This window comes from Otolemur garnettii, unplaced genomic scaffold (genome assembly GCF_000181295.1).
Source record: "Otolemur garnettii isolate 467f Iridium unplaced genomic scaffold, OtoGar3 scaffold00074, whole genome shotgun sequence".
Classification (NCBI taxonomy): domain Eukaryota; kingdom Metazoa; phylum Chordata; class Mammalia; order Primates; family Galagidae; genus Otolemur; species Otolemur garnettii.
The window spans coordinates 4,108,469-4,124,248 of record NW_003852469.1 but is presented as its reverse complement, the minus strand read 5'-3'; the positions used below and the strand labels follow the sequence as shown (position 1 = coordinate 4,124,248).

Genomic DNA, 15,780 nt, shown 5'->3' with positions numbered 1-15,780 from the left:
AATTAATAGGCAGAAAATCACCACGGAGTCTAACAATTCTACTTAAACAAAACTGGTAACTGGTGAGTTCAGATTTGAACCCGCACAGCTGCCAAAGGAAAGTTAAAAATTGCATCTAAAGGATGAACAGCTGTGGTCAATGCCATGCTGCAGTTTTAATCTTTATGGGCTTCTTTGACAGGATTTAAACCCATGCCAAAATTTCCAGAGGGATTCCCTTCTCCGGAACGAGTCAAATTGACCAGGGTCTTAGCTGTGGGTCTTCTTTAAAATAATGAAAAATTCTCTGACATGAAAACTCTCCCCCCATGAAGATTCAAAATTCAACCCTTGCACCATGCTTTTTACAGAGATGAATTAAAATGTCTTTCTTGCTTTTAAAGGATGTGGTTAAAATTATTAAATTATTGGATCTAGGTCTCAAAACCACTTACAGCTTTTTTCCATGTTCTGGGACATGATATAATAGCGATCCTTAGAATTTGGCCAATTTGGCAACAGGTTGGATAAATGGTTATTAAGCCCTGCTTAACTATTAAGCTTTCTAACTTCCATAGTATTTTGTAGTCCCCTATAGAGCCCACGTGACCACTCACCATCTTTAGAATCACTCATAATGTTCCGGGCAAAACCTTAGGAAAATGACACAGAGTTGGGGTGAGCTGCCAAGATAAAATATATTTTGACTGAAGACTAACAATATTTGAAAACGATTTCCTCTATTTCTTCTCTAATTATTGGTTAATCTGATATTGTTTCTAGGGTTCCGAATGGTCATGCCTTTTGTATCCTAAAGAGATTAGGGGCTTCTGGAGGGGGGCCGGAAATCAACTTTTCTCCAGCCTGAGTCTCACTTAACGCTGAAGGTCTTTTAAACCTTCTAAGTAAACATAGACGTGCATACATTAGTGTTGGGGCAGGGAGAAAAAAAAGAAAGAAAAAAGATTGGCCTTTTCCCCCGTAAAGATGGACTCTTAAGCCTCTAAATGATTTGCCAAACCGAATCGGATAATAAAAGGTTTAAACTTTGCCACTTTGGGGTTAATGTGAGAGGCTTGTCAACATCAGATTGTTTAGACATTAAAAGGAACGCGCTGTGCACCTCCTTTTAAATTCCACGTTCACTTGAGCTGCAGCTCCCAGCAAATTTACCCAGCTGTAAGTGATTCCAGATGCGCCGTGGTGACAAGCTTCAGTCTCAGGGTACTTATTCATTTCACATTAAAATCTCATGTTCCCAGGTCTGAGCTGTTATCTGACTGAGATCTGATTAGGGAATACAGCAAAGAGGCATTTCCAAACCCAGAGTCTGCCCTCATTCCCTGGCACGGATCTCTGTCTGTCAGGCACCTCTGTGCAAGGGACAGGCAGCTGGGGGTGTGGCCGGGGCTCGAGCTACCCTTCTAATACACCCACATCGAGGGGCCCCTCACAGATCAGGTACTGTGTCGAAGATCTCCCCACACACTGGCTCATCGAGTCCTGCCAGCAGCTGTGGACACCCCAGGCCCTCTGAACTCAACTCCTCCTCCACTTAACACAAGCTTTTTGGCCCCTGTTAAAGGGGTAAGTAGGCCTGTGGCTTTGTACCTTGTCTACACAGCATCCCACATGCACAGCCGTGCTCAGCAAATGCGTGATCTGGGTGACTGGTTGGCCAGGCCCACAAGCCCTTCGATTCTCTCCCTTTCCTCCAGCCCACGGGCAGACCACAATGGAAGAAAGCAAGTGGAAGGGACAGGGACGAAGGGAAAAAAACAAAAAAGGAGCCCGGAGCAGAGGTGAGGAGATTGCATCTCATTGGACCAAGCTAGTTGGGCCTTTGTTCCCGGGCAAAGGAGCGCCGGGGTCCTCTGACCTCCGGCCTGAGCTGGGTCGTTCCCCTTTGACTTCCTGGGACCTGTGGAAGGAAGTACACATGCTATTGGCTGACAGTCTCTTCCAGGATGTGTGTCAAAGACACATTTTCCTGGCTACAGAAATACAAGGTGGGTTGGGGACTGCAGAGACTAAAGATGGTGGTGCAGCTGAGGGGAGAATGTCACCTCCGTGATGCCCACAGAATGGGGACAAATTAAGGATCACCATTTTTTTATTTCTTCCCCCTCTATCCAGGCTTTTGGTTAATTTGGGTTTGACTGTAATTTTTTTTTTTTTTTTGTCCTACCCTGTTGTCACTTTTGAAGCGAGAGCCAGCACCATGAACCCCCGCAGCTGATCGACTGTGGTCACAGGCTGCTGGGCAGCCCCGGAGCCCGTCAGAAGCTCCTGTCACCAAACCCTCATCACACTGGAAGACCCAGAAAACATGCTGTGAATACTGCAGCCCCCTCCCCACAGGCCCAGTCTCCCCCAAGAGGCACGGAAAAGAATCACTCAAAACCCAGATTCAAAATGGAGAGGATTAAAAAGTCGGGGTAGCCCCCAAGACCACCTTGGGGATTTGAGTAGGGAGAACGCAGCCCGTTCGTGGCCTGGGAGGAGAACCACGGCATTTGCCTTGGTGGTGGCAGATTTTCTTTTATGACTGCTAAACGCCTGCCTTTCTCCCCAAGCAATTATACTGCCGTTTGCCATCAAGGTGGCTGTGTTAGCCGCAGAGCTCCACGTTGCTGCAAATAAATCAAAAATGCTATTGGCAGCTGGCTTGGAGAGCGGCCTGCATGGTCCTCTTGATCATTCCATGGTGGTGGTGAGAGGCATCACAGCAATGGTCCAAGCCAAGTTGTGTCTTACAGCCAAAGAAAACAAGGCTCCAGCCAGAGAGGAGCGAGCCCCACCTGACTGAAAGAGGAAAGGTGTTCTTTGCTCTCTGGCTGCAGGGTCAGAACCCAAGGACACGTAGGAGATGTGACACCCTCTACCTGTCCCCCCGCAGCCCCGCCCCAGCACATGCTTTGCCCAAATATAACCAAAGCACCCTCCGCCAGTGCGCCAAGTGGGGCCAAATGCTGTCATTACAACACAAAGGGGCAATCCAGTGCACAGTGGACACAACTCACCAGGTAATGAAAGCTTATGAAAGACACTGCGGAAAATGTGTGTGGAACCCTGAGGGTGAATCAGGGGACTGATGTCAGGGGGATTTCTCTCTACAGCCTGCAGTGGCTTCGAGCTAGAAAACAGGCTGTAAGGCAAGCCGTGCCAAGCTTGCAGCATCTCTCTTCTCATGACGTGGTAGGTTCTCCAAAGACCCGTACCTGTCTCCCTGTGCGTGCACACACACGGGAAGGATGTACCCAGAAAGCAGTGGTGAGCTGCCTGCGTGATGGCACGAATCCCCGTGCTGGTTCTGCCATCGTCGCCCTGGTAGCCCTCAAAACCCTTACCAAGTTGCTATCTGTCCTGCAGATGCAAAAAGCATTTCCTCCATGACAGTGTTTGGGGAGGGGGGAGGATAAATAAAATGATTTGGGCAGGCTGCCAGGGGTACGCGGAGGCCAGGTGGGCCGTGTCCTCCGAGGGAAGTGCATGCTGGGCTACGAAACAGGCCCCGATCCGGACAGGCTCCGTGTGCCAGCTGCAGACCCGCGCCCTGCCCCCGGCCCTTGAGTCACATTGTGTCATGCCACACAGCGTTTAGATCAGGAGACGGCTGTGGCGTGCTGCGTAATATTTTTAAAAGCCCATTTCCCTGTTCAAGGGGGAAGCAGGTGGAAGGCAGGACCCCTGAAGGGCAGATACTCTGAACGGCCCCACAGGCAATTCTCCAATAAAAGAGCGAGCAGGGCTGGCACATCTCCCAAACTTACAAATTGACCTTCTCTCTTGATCTGGGACTTAATGCCTCCAAACCAAACTAATTCCAAAAGTCACCTTCTCAACTTCTCTGCACAATTTTTTTTTTCTAAACAAATGAAGGCTCAGGTACAGTCTCCCCTTGCAGCCCTTCTGACGTCCTTAGCGGCTCAAATTAAATCTGAATGGTTCGTCTCTTTTTATTATACGATGGGCCATATGTCACCAAAATAAAAACCCAGCTGAAATCCCAGTACAGATAAAGGGCATGAAAGGCTGTTCTGGCCACAAAATAGAGACCCTGTTTAAATCTTATTAAACAATAACACCCACCCAATCATCCCTTTCCCCCCTCCCCAAACCTCCTACTTTGGGAAAAAAAAAATTCAGGAAGGAAATTGTGGTTAAATCATCTCATAGTTTGGCAAAAACTTCTACCTCTGAAAAATGAAAAGAGAAAAAAAAAGGCTCTGTTTTGTGCTGGACTCACACAGGCTAATAAAAAGCAGGACGGTATTGCTTTGCACTGGAGCTGTCAAATTCTTCACAATGAAACACAGACCCTGACTCTCTCAGTCCCTGGGGTCCTACCCCCTCAGACCACCAAAAAACGGAACAGCGGCGGTGGGAGGGGCGCCATTTATCCGCTCCCATTCCAGAGTGAATCTCGTGTGTTGCTTTGTTTTATTTTTAATTTTTGTGTTTTGGCCTGAACATCTCTTTTCCCGAATAAAGTTTCCACTGTTGTTATAAACACAGATTTACGGAAGGGGGTGTTGGGGCTGCTTCCTGCAAGACCTGTGATTCTGCTTTCTCGTAAAGACGCTACTCACTGCTGTGCAGGGAAGTCTGGGCATGGCAGCAAGGGGAACGGTGTCAGAAGGAACGAAGGAAAGAAAGAAGGGAGAAAAGATCAAAAACAAAAAACATTTCCATTTCACAAGGTCCCCCAGTGGCCTCACATGCTCCTCCTCCACCATCAAAAATTCATAAAGGGATCAGCATTCTTTACCGAATGGATCCCAGTGGCACCATAGACCTTGTTGGGGAGAGAGGCAATAAATATCGAATTATACACCTCAAGGGAAGCAGGCACTGAAGACTCTGCTTCAAGCCCTCCACAAGGTCCCTGGGGGAGCCGGCTTCAGACTCAAGGTCCAGCACAGAAAGGAAATGGGTCAAGTGTGTCAATTTCTAGACCGATGACCTTTGACTTGCTTAATGACACCGGGAGGCCACCACTTTAAAAAACATGCCAAATGCCTTGGAGGAAAGCAGTGGGGGAGGAGTTGGGGACCACAAGAAAACTGTGACCACGGCATCTTGGCGGGGGCCTACCCCTCTCCCCAGGGGGATAGCAGACTGTCCTTGGGAAGACGTGACCAGCTCAGTGGTAGAAAGTCCAGGAGGAGAAAACTTCAGCTACCACTATGTTTGATCTCCAGCTCTAGGAATGGCTCTGCTTCTGCCTGAACCTCAAAGAACATGTCTTCTTTGTTTTACCTCCAAGCCTGGCTCACGCAGAGCCTTCCTCTGTGGTCCCCTTCTCCCTCACAATCCCTGAGGACTCCCCCTTCCAACTGCCCCTGCCTTGGGCACAGGAGCCCAGCGTGACCTCCATCCTTCCCTGTCTTGAATCTTGCCCTCTGCGTGGTCATTTTTCACCTCCCTACTTCTAACCAGCAGGAGTCGCCCGTTCCTCAACTGGGTTCTTGCCCCAACCCTCCCCAAGCACTGCACCAAGGGGCAGCCTTGATGCTCTATGGTCCATGTTGCTTGTTCCAAAACGAAATGGAGAGTCCATGTTCCAAAATAAAATGCACAGGGCAATGAAAGTTGGGAAGGAAAGCTTGAACCAACGCAGCCAGACAACACGCACCTGTATTTTCCCAGGTTGCACAATCATTCAGCCAGCAAATAGTACACAGAATCGGTACCCAGTTCTCCTTTCCTGAAATCGAAGGATCTGGATTTAAATTTTCAAAATAATCTCAAAGCTAAATGCAAAGTAAGCCTCATAATTGGTTAATAAAATAGAAGCAAATTTTCTATGAACCAGAACACTCTCGGGTACTGTCTCCTACAGCTACTAGACTAAGCTTTAAAAAGGGCAGTTGGCTGCTTCTGTCCCAGAGGGAGGTTTTCTGTGGTTCCAGCCCCCATATTATATATAAAGTTGACCCAATTAGAGTTTGGACTGGGATGGGCATTTTTAGCTCGCCTGTCTCAGACACCTGGGCTTACGTTCCCATTTATGCTTCAAAAACAGTTGAAGTTCTTCTTTCCCATAGTCTAACTTTCTGAGCTCAACTTTCCCATACTCTGACTTGCTGAGCCAATTCTGTGAGCTATTCCTTCAGACATGTGCTAAGTGGTAAATGGTGAGAAACTGCCTGCAACACCCACACTCAACTGTTGATCCTCCCAGCTCCCAGAACGCTGCTGGGAGGGACGGCATCGGAGCACTCCTGTCACGGGGCCCACAGCACAGCCCCAGCCCAGGAGCCCTGGCCCTGCTTCTTCACCCCTGCATGCTCCTCCTTGCTCCCTGCCCTGTCCCCAGCACTTTTGACCCGCCACCTAAAAGCAATCCTGGGAAGTGAAAGGTGAAACCCAGCTCACTCCCAGGGGAAGAGTTTGAGTGCAAGGCTCCATGGGTGAGGATCTTGAAAGGAACTACTGTCTCAAAGGAGGCTGGGAGCTGTATGCCAATCGCACTCAGTTGAGATTACGCCACCCTCCAAGACCATGAGGACTAGTCCGTGGCCCTTCACTTTTTAGGAGTGATGACACACTAGTGCTGTCTGATTTTGCCAGCACCTCCTCTCCCTTCTCCATGTAGGAAGAAAAAAGTGTTCTATACTTTTTTTCCTTTTCTTTTGTAGATAGAGTCTCACTCTGTCACCCAGGCTGAAGTACAGTGCAGCACTCATAGCTTGCTATAACCTTGAACTCCTGGGCTCAAGCAATCCTCCCACATCAGCCTCCCAAATAGCTGGGACTACTGGGACTGCATGCTTGCTACCTCTAGGTGGGACCGAGTCAGAGCACTCCTGCAGCTGAGGCCCATGATGCAGCCCCAGCCAGGGAGCAGCAGCCCTGCTTTCTCACCCCTGCGCCCTCCTCATCACTAATATATTTTATAGAGATAGGATCTTGCTATACTGCCCAGTCTGGTCTCAAACTCCTGGGCTCAAATGATCCTCCCCTCTGGGCCCCCCAAAGTGCTGAGATGACAAATGTAAGCCACGGTGCTTGGCCTTATTTTTTTTATAGTTAAGGTTGATTTAAATCATGTTATAAAATCTATGCTGTGTAGTTAAATTGTACAGGGTGTCCTTAAAGTGTGTGTGCAATTTAAAATAGTGTGCAATTTTACACCATGGAATATTATGCAGCCCTAAAGAAAGATGGAGACTTTACCTCCTTCATGTTTACATGGATGGAGCTGGAAAATGTTCTTCTTAGCAAAGTATCTCAAGAATGGAAGGAAAAGTATCCAATGTACTCAATCCTATTATGAAACTAATTTATAGCTTTCATGTGGAAAGCTATAACCTAATTATAACCTAAGAATATGGGAAGGGGGCAGAGGGAGGGTGGGTGATTGGTGGGGTCACCTCTATGGTTTATCTTACAAGGGTACAAGTGATTCTTTCTAAAAGTAGAATATAAACGTCTTAACACAATAACTAAGAAAATGACATGAAGGCTATGTTAACCAGTTTGATGAAAATATTTCAAATTGTATATGAAAGCACCATACTGTACCCCATGATTGCATTCATGTACACAGCTATCATTTAATATAAATTTAATATAAATTTTAAATTGCACACAAACTTTATGGCCACCCTGTATGTAAGTGTAAGTTATATATCCATATATTGTCTTATGTTATATCTTTACATTTCTATTTATAAGGCTCATATTTATAGGTAAAAGATATATACTAATCTTAATAGTTAACAAATCCCCTAGGACTAATGCACAGAAGAACCAGGAATTACACATTCACCCTCGCCATGTGCAAGACGATGGTCATTGCTGTAATTTTAGAGGTCAATAGTGAGAGGACATCCCTATTTCAAAAATAATGTAGAGACGTTAACGTCCATTATGTCACACCCATCCACTCAAGGGAATGAACAGTATTTCCCCATAAGAATAAATACATAAGATCGTGGAAAATATGCATGATTCACATAAAAGTTAAAGTCAAAAAAATTATGTGTGCTTTAACACACGAAAATACTCTTACGAAAAAGAAACACAAGGAGACACGGGGAAGTGAAATTATGCTAAAGCCTAAGAGTTATAGTGATGTTTTTCCTTGCACGTTCCAGACTTTATTCCATTTTCTAATTCAAGAAAAACTTTCTATCAATCTGAAATTAAAAAGAAACAAAAACCACTTCAAACACCAGTTCCCCGAGTGTACACTCATCACCGCCTCCATTGAGAAGATGCTTTTCAGTCTCTCATCGTCTTCCTCAAATATCTACCGGGACCCCGTGTGGGGACCAGGCTGCCCAGGAAGCTGGAATATAAGGAAAAGCCAGGACTTCCGAGTTCCAGGCCCCCGAGCTGACCCCAGCCAGCCCTGTTTCCTCCGCGCACTGCAGCCTGTGCTCACCAGGGGCCTCCCGGCTTATGAATTATGAAAACCCACTGGGTGTGCCCTCCGGTGCATAAGGATCAGCTGAGACCCGAGTGCTGGAGACATAACAAAGGACTTCCCCCGTCGGTATTGATGTTGATTTAAAAATCAGAAACTTTGCTTTGTGAAGTTTTATCCTTCCGTGTCAGTGGGGTGTTATTGAAAAGATACCCAAAGATAACTGTTCAATGATTGCTTCCAAACAAATTAAACCTAAGCATTCCTTTAATAGTGGAGAGATGCGTGCCCTGAACACGGGGCACACCGCCATGGTCTGGGCTCTGCCCTCCAGGTGGTCCTGGTGGTCGATGCCACAGTGAAGAAGAACAATGCCTTATAAACCAAAAGAAGGTGTGTGCATTGGTGTGTTTTCATACGTAGGTGGGTAGAAACTAGGATCCAAATAAACTATTTCTGGAATGTGAAGTCAAGGAGGAACCGGGGCTCCCAGATTTTGCAGACTAAGAACGCCAGCATTTCCCGCGAATGGCTGTTTCACTGAGACCATATTGTCTGGCTCATGTGTCAGATGAACGCCCAGTTGCATTAACCATATCATTAAAAGCATACGTAAATAGACCCCCCAAATCTAGGTTTGCCAACATTTACAAGCAATCAGGCAGAAAGCCTGAGAAAAAGCCACGAGGACCCATTAGTCTGATTGCATCTCATAAACCCCCAATTTCCAGGTGACGAAATCTGCCTGACGTTGCTTGATCTCTGCATTCTGGGAACAGCCCAGGGTTCTTCCTTCCAGCAGAGGCCTTTAGATTTTTACAGAATGAGACCTACATAGCTCAGATCTGTAGCTACCCTTCCTGGGTGTACTCAAAGGGTTTTTTTTTTTTTTTAATCCACCCACCACCTGAAACTGAGAAACTTCTCAAACAACTCAGCTTCTGCCAAAAAAAAAAAGCACGGCTCTATAATAAGCAAAGGAAAACGCATCCTTCTTCTGCCTCCAGAAGATCTTAGGGACAGTAAATTCTGCTTTTAAGGGAGGTGGGGGAAATTGTTTTATGTTTGAAAAGTGATAAAAATAGAACAGAGCAAACCATGGGCCATACCCAGGAGGATGCTAGCAAGCCGGGAATTAACTACCATAACTCAAGCCTCCAACGAGTTCTCAAAGTCCTCCAGGGCTCCATGGAGATAAACGTGCCCTTTGAATTGGCTGGAATTCAGCTGCTGCCTTCTCTAAAATACCCAGTGGCTACATAGAAAGTCTACAACCCTGCAGGGGACTTCTTCACACATGATATACACATAAAGTTTCATCATCAGTGAACCCAGAGGGGAGGCCTCCAGACGGCAAGGCAAGACAAATGGTCTGGGGAACTGGACAGGTTTCCGGCATCAACTGGGCCCTACTGAGAACGCCAGGTGCACTTGAGATGCCAGACTTCTAGCCAGAATAAAATGCCACGGTGCTGCCACTGACTAGCTGTGTGACCCTGGGTAAGTCACGTAACTTCTCCGAGTCGCCCTTTTCTCCTCTGTAAAACACAAAGGTCATTCCCAAGTCCCTGGCATTCACAGAAAGGCTATTTGTGGTCCAACAAAGAGGAGAAATGGAGGATGAGGGGAAGTAACAGGGGATCTTGCTATTTAAAAAAGCAGGTGAGCCTGTGGCTCAGTGGGTAAGGTGCCGGCCTCATATACGGAGGGTGGCGGGTTCAAACCCAGCCCCAACCACACTGCAACAAAAAAATAGCTGGGTGTTGTGCAGGGCACCTGTAGTCCCAGCTACTCGGGAGGCTGAGGCAAGAGAATTGCCTAAGCCCAAGAGCTGGAGGTGGCTGTGAGCTGTGACACCATGGCACTCTACTGAGGGTGATAAAGTGAGACTCTGTCTCTGAGGGAAAAATAAAATAAAATAAATAAAGCAGGTGAGGTGTTAGAAAAGTTTCACGAGCTTCAGAGTTACAGCTGCCATAGCCCTACGATATACATGGATTTCTGTAACACATACTTCTTGAGAAACTACTGCATATTGGGCACAAACCATGGTCCTTGCCCTGATGAAGCTTACAGTTCAGCAAGACCATCGTCTTTGAATCTATGAAGCATCTTCCCAGATGCGTCTACTTACCAGGCTGGGCCACCTCCCTGCTGTTCTTCATGCTGAAGCCCCCCAACCATAAGGCACCCAGCCCCTTAAATCCTACCTGTATTTCAGCCCCCAGCTCCTTGGAGAAGCCCCCTCTGTTATAAATACATTCTACTCCTCTTTTTCTCTTCTCTGAACAGTGATATTAACAGAAGCATTGTTGAACATGAAACCACACACTTGTGAATTGCTGTTAAGTGCCTGCAACGTGTCACCCTCACTAGACTATAAACTCCAGAAGACAGGGACAGTACCTCTATTTCTGTCATATCCACTATTGCATCAAACTGATCAGTTTCCCAACAATACGCTCTTTGCTTGATGCTGGACTGTGTGAAAATCCCAGTCAAACTCAATGTGTTTTTCCCATCATTGGAGAGTTCATTTTCATGACCACCTTTTTTTTGTAAATATTTCTCAATTGCAGGAGTCTACTTTCTTCATGAGGCACACCAACAAAAACAAGCTTTAGGGAAAAAAACCACTAACTGCTTTGGTTTAGGGGGTGCCACGCGAATGACTTTGTGGTTTGTCAAAATCACGATAGTCTGTTGATTGTAACAGAGGTGGGTGGAGAAGGTTCCTGAGATGTGTGGACTCTAAGCCAGTGGGTGTCAAACTTCTCAAAGGAGCTGAACTCTTTTGTTGAAGTAAATCATACATGGTGCAGATAAAGGCTCTGTCAGAGCCAAAATGGGGAGCCCAGGCCCCTGCAGCCTCACTACACCAGCAACGTGGCTCCTATCTTGGACCCACCAGGCTCTGATGAGCACAGCTCAACACCACTGCTCTAGACTACCCTGGAATCTAGAGAAGAGAATATCCATGATCCTTAGCATCCTTGTCATTAAAGTTGAGGGAAAGAGGGGAGGAGGATGTGGGTGGAGGGAGGGTGATTGGAGGGATCGCTTCTATGGTTTATCTTACAAGGGTGCAAGTGAATCTAAGAGTCGAATATAAACACAATAACTAAGAAAATGACATGAAGGCTATGTTAACCAGTTTGATGAAAATATTTCAAATTGTATATGAAAACACCACACTGTACCCCATGATTGCATTAATATACACAGCTATCATTGAATAAAAAAAAAAAAGTTGAAGGAAAGGTTAAGCCTAAAAAGTCAGTATAAACTCACACCGAATGGGCCCAATACACGTATTCTGGGTGAGGGCACACTTATAACAGCAACTTAAAATATACAAATGCAAATTACGTAACTAAAATGTGAGTACTGAAGTAGAAAATAAATTGTAAAAAAGGAAAATGTGTTTGAAGATGAAATTTGTTTAGATATTAAATAACTGTCTGAGGGTATAATTAATTACATTGTTACATATTTAATATTCACAAGGCTATCAAAATTATCAAGTAAACTGCTTAAATACATTACACAGATGTAAATGTGAAATTGTAAGAGGTTTTCCATTTAAAAAAAAAAAGACCAAAGAGCCAAAGGTAAGGACAAGGAGCAATGATGTGGGAATCTGATTTACTAAAGATTCATATTTACTGGATAATAATCTAAATTATATGTAACATTTATATGCACAAATATATATAAATGTTTTATATTCAACAAAACATGTATTGAGACCTTAGCTACATGTTCAAACACTGATCCTATTATTTCTCCCCCATTTTACAGATGAGAAAACTGAGTCACACAGAGGTTCTGTCGCTCGCCCAAGGTCACACATTTGGCAAGTAGTAGAGCTGGGAGTTGATCCCAGGGAGTCCCAAGAGTCTTTCTCTCTTTTTTAAGAGACAGGGTCTCATTTTATTGCCCTTGATAGAGTGCAGTGGAGTCATAGCTCACAGCAACCTCCAACTCCTGGGCTTAGGCGATTCTCCTGCCTCAGCCTCCCAAGTACCTGGGACTACAAGCGCCTGCCACAACACCTGGCTATTTTTTGTTGCAGTTTGGCCGGGACCAGGTTTGAACCTGCCACCCTTGGTATATGGTGCCTGTGCCCTACTCACTGAGCCACAGGTGCCACTCAAGAGTCTTTCTCTTAATCATGCTTCTACTTTGGTTCTCCAAGCCACTCAAGACTTCAAAAAGCAACCATCATCTCATCTTGTATTTGCTCGAGATTTCTAAGAACTTTTCTGCACAGTCTCATCCCTGTGCTTTTCAACTGCTGTGCGTGATGATTCTTGCCTTTGGTCTTCATCTGAGGAAGGTGAGGCACACAGAGGTTCAATTTTACGCACAGTAACACAATCAAGCCAAACCCAGGTTCTGAATAACAGGTTCAGTGCTTTCCTATTGTACTGCTCCTCTGTAAAGCAGACTTTGCAAGAAGCCCACCCTCATGCCTGAGCCACTGCAGAGAGTGTTTCTTGCGCTCCAGAGAAGTCCTTGCTCCGGGGATTTCAAGCAGAAACTGGGGTGGCAGCTGTGTTTCTGTAGACACGTAACCACAGGTATATGCTACAGGAACACACAACAACAACAATACTACTCTCTGGAGGACATCTGCCAATGTGCTAGGGTTTCCTTTTCATTATATAGGAAATCTCATAATTCACTGAATTCTTTCCTAACCCAGGTACATTCCAAGGACAGTTTAGTGACATCCAAGCGTTCTGAAAAAGACCTAATCCCTGGGGATTGCACTCCCCTCCCAGCCTCAGACTCCTTGTCCACAGATACATTAGGCTGTTGATTACATAGCAGGTTAGGAAGGGTGGCTAGGTGGGCAACAGGAAAGATGGGGCATGTACCCCAGGGCTCTTAACACAGTTCTGAGAGCCTTGGGATCATCAAAGGGCCGCCCACAGAGCTATAACCACCAGAGATAGCAGACGAGCTTTGATCTTCCTAAGGCTGTATCAGTCCCCTTGCCCCAGGCATGGATGAGGCCCCCAATAATGGCAAATCCGCCCCCATACACGAAATATTCTACACGATCACACATGCGCACATTGAAATTTGTAAATGTTTACAAATATGAACATTGATGTATGTATTCAGAAATATTTTGTGATCTGCCGAAACTTATCTCTGGGGTGTCACCCTGTAGAGAAACATCACACAGTGGGGAGGAGAAGTGAGGGAGCCAGGAGGCATGATCTCAGCTCTCAGTCAACCAGTAAGCTCATGTTTATGGGAAAGTTTCTAGAGAGCTGGCATCTTGCTCAGTAATAGAGATAGAGCAGTGTGTCCTAATCCAGCCAGGAATGTTCAGTCTGGTTGGAGAGGGGATTCTGGCAGTGACCTTCGACATGCTGCATGATGCTTTCCATTTTACAAACACCAGCCCCCAGCATTCACGAGATGCCCACTACTACCTCCACTTTCCAGATGAGGAAACCTAGGCTCCAAACTGATTTGCTCAAAGTCATGTAACTCAAGAGTGGAAAAGCAAAGACGTCAACTCAGCTCCTCAGACCCCAAACCCACAGCTCTTTCCAAGAAACCACGTTGGTTCTACAGAGCAGGACTTAACACACGACAACAAAACCAGCAGCTTCGCATCGTCCAATTGTGTGGGATGAACGGTGCGATATTCAACTACAAGGGACAGCTGTGACATAGACAGAAGAGGGACTCAATGCCACACATTCCAAGCTCTGTCACCTGCAGACATATGAGACTTCACACACATGCCTCAGCCTCTTTGAGCTTCAATGTTCCATAAAATGGGGGTAACACCGATCCCTCCAGAAGGTTATTATAAGGCAGGAAGGAAATCCCATATGTGAGGATGGCTTTACCAACAGGGAAGCATCAGCTGAATGTGACTCATTAGGGGTGGGGGCTGAGGCAGGAGGAAGACCCCACCCCCTACCATGTGTTGACAGATAACAGACTCATAGTGTGGGCAATGCCACATTACAGCAGCTCTCACCGCCTCCCCTGTGACACCCAGTGTGAGGTTGTGGCTCACAACACATCTGAATCTGGGTAATAAAGATCCATGTCACAGCCAACTTACAACAGAGCAAGCCCTCATCTAATCCACTCCAAAGATGAACAAGAAGACATGATTTACAAAACGTGTTATCTGACTATGAAGCTCTGATTCTTTAAACACCCACCCACCTAACCGTGGGTTTCAGAGACTACAAACATGACACCAGCCACACATCTGAGGCATGTGGGAACGAATGAAAAGGATTCAGATACAGGACTACACGAATGGCCTGCTCTCCCCACATTTATAATACAAATAATTTAAATTTCTGACCCAGTCTCTCTCCAGTAAGTCTGCTATAGACAGACATTGTACATTACCTATAAGTAACTTGACCAACGGATCAATTTCTAGAGCACTGATTTCCAACTGGTGTGCCATGAAATTTTTCAATGATCATTCCTTAAATTATTTTTGAAAGAAGTTCAAAGCATATGTTATTTAATCAACCTAATTTAAGTGTGCCGTGGAAGTTTAACTACAGGTTTAAGTGTACTGTGGTTGAAAAACCATTTTTTTTTTTTTTTTTTTTTTTTTTTTTGCAGTTTTTGGCTGGGGCTGGGTTTGAACCTGCCACCTCCGGCATATGGGGCTGGCACTCTACTCCTCTGAGACACAGGCACTGCCCCCGGTTGAAAAGCCTTTTGTAGATCCTTTTGTAGTTCATAAGCGTGATGACTGTGTCTTCACGGGCATGCGTGAAAAGATATGCTTCTCACAAATCTTGTTACGACATCAGCACATTACCCATCTGACATGAAAAATAAAATAAAAATAAATAAAACACACTGCTTTAGAGTCTAAAGTTACATTAGGATTGGCCTGAGGATTCAGCCCCTGGTGACTGTCCCCTGCCATCATCTCCTTTTCCCAGCCCAAAGTTTGCACAGAGAAAGGAAAGAAAATTTAATTTGCCTACGCACAGTAGGTGCGCAACATCTTACCGAAACTACAATTTTGGGCACCCAGTCACGTGGGTGCATGACATACATAAGCACTCAAATACATATGCATATATATGAGGCTGGACAGTCAAGTTCAAGAACTCACCCTAGAAAAAGGGCTACATACCTCACTGCCAAATATCACTAGGGTCACCTTTGAAGTACCCACTTGGGAAGCTGTGCACCAACACCAGTGCCTGGTGCACCCTTCAAAGCAATTTTGGAACTCTCTTTCTGGAATGGGCATTGGAGTGTCACCCTTCAAGGCCTGACCATTAAGTTCATGCTAGAAAAAGTGCCACCTACCTCATTACTGAGTATCACCACAGTCACCGGATGGCCAAGGAGAGCACGTCAAAGGCGGTTCATTTCTAGAACAGCACATCTCGCCTCTGAGTTTAAAA

The 15,780-nt window shown here is 45.8% G+C and overlaps 1 protein-coding gene and 1 non-coding gene across 6 annotated transcripts in view; one reads left to right on the top strand and one right to left on the bottom strand.

Moving 5' to 3' along the window:
• Positions 1–15,780, bottom strand: part of EBF2 (early B cell factor 2) — a 192,527-nt gene that overhangs the window by 122,279 nt on the left and 54,468 nt on the right. The window lies entirely within an intron of this gene.
• On the top strand, positions 15,083–15,189 carry LOC111726677. The gene has a single exon (XR_002774394.1). It is a non-coding gene; the product is annotated as a small nucleolar RNA U13 (small nucleolar RNA).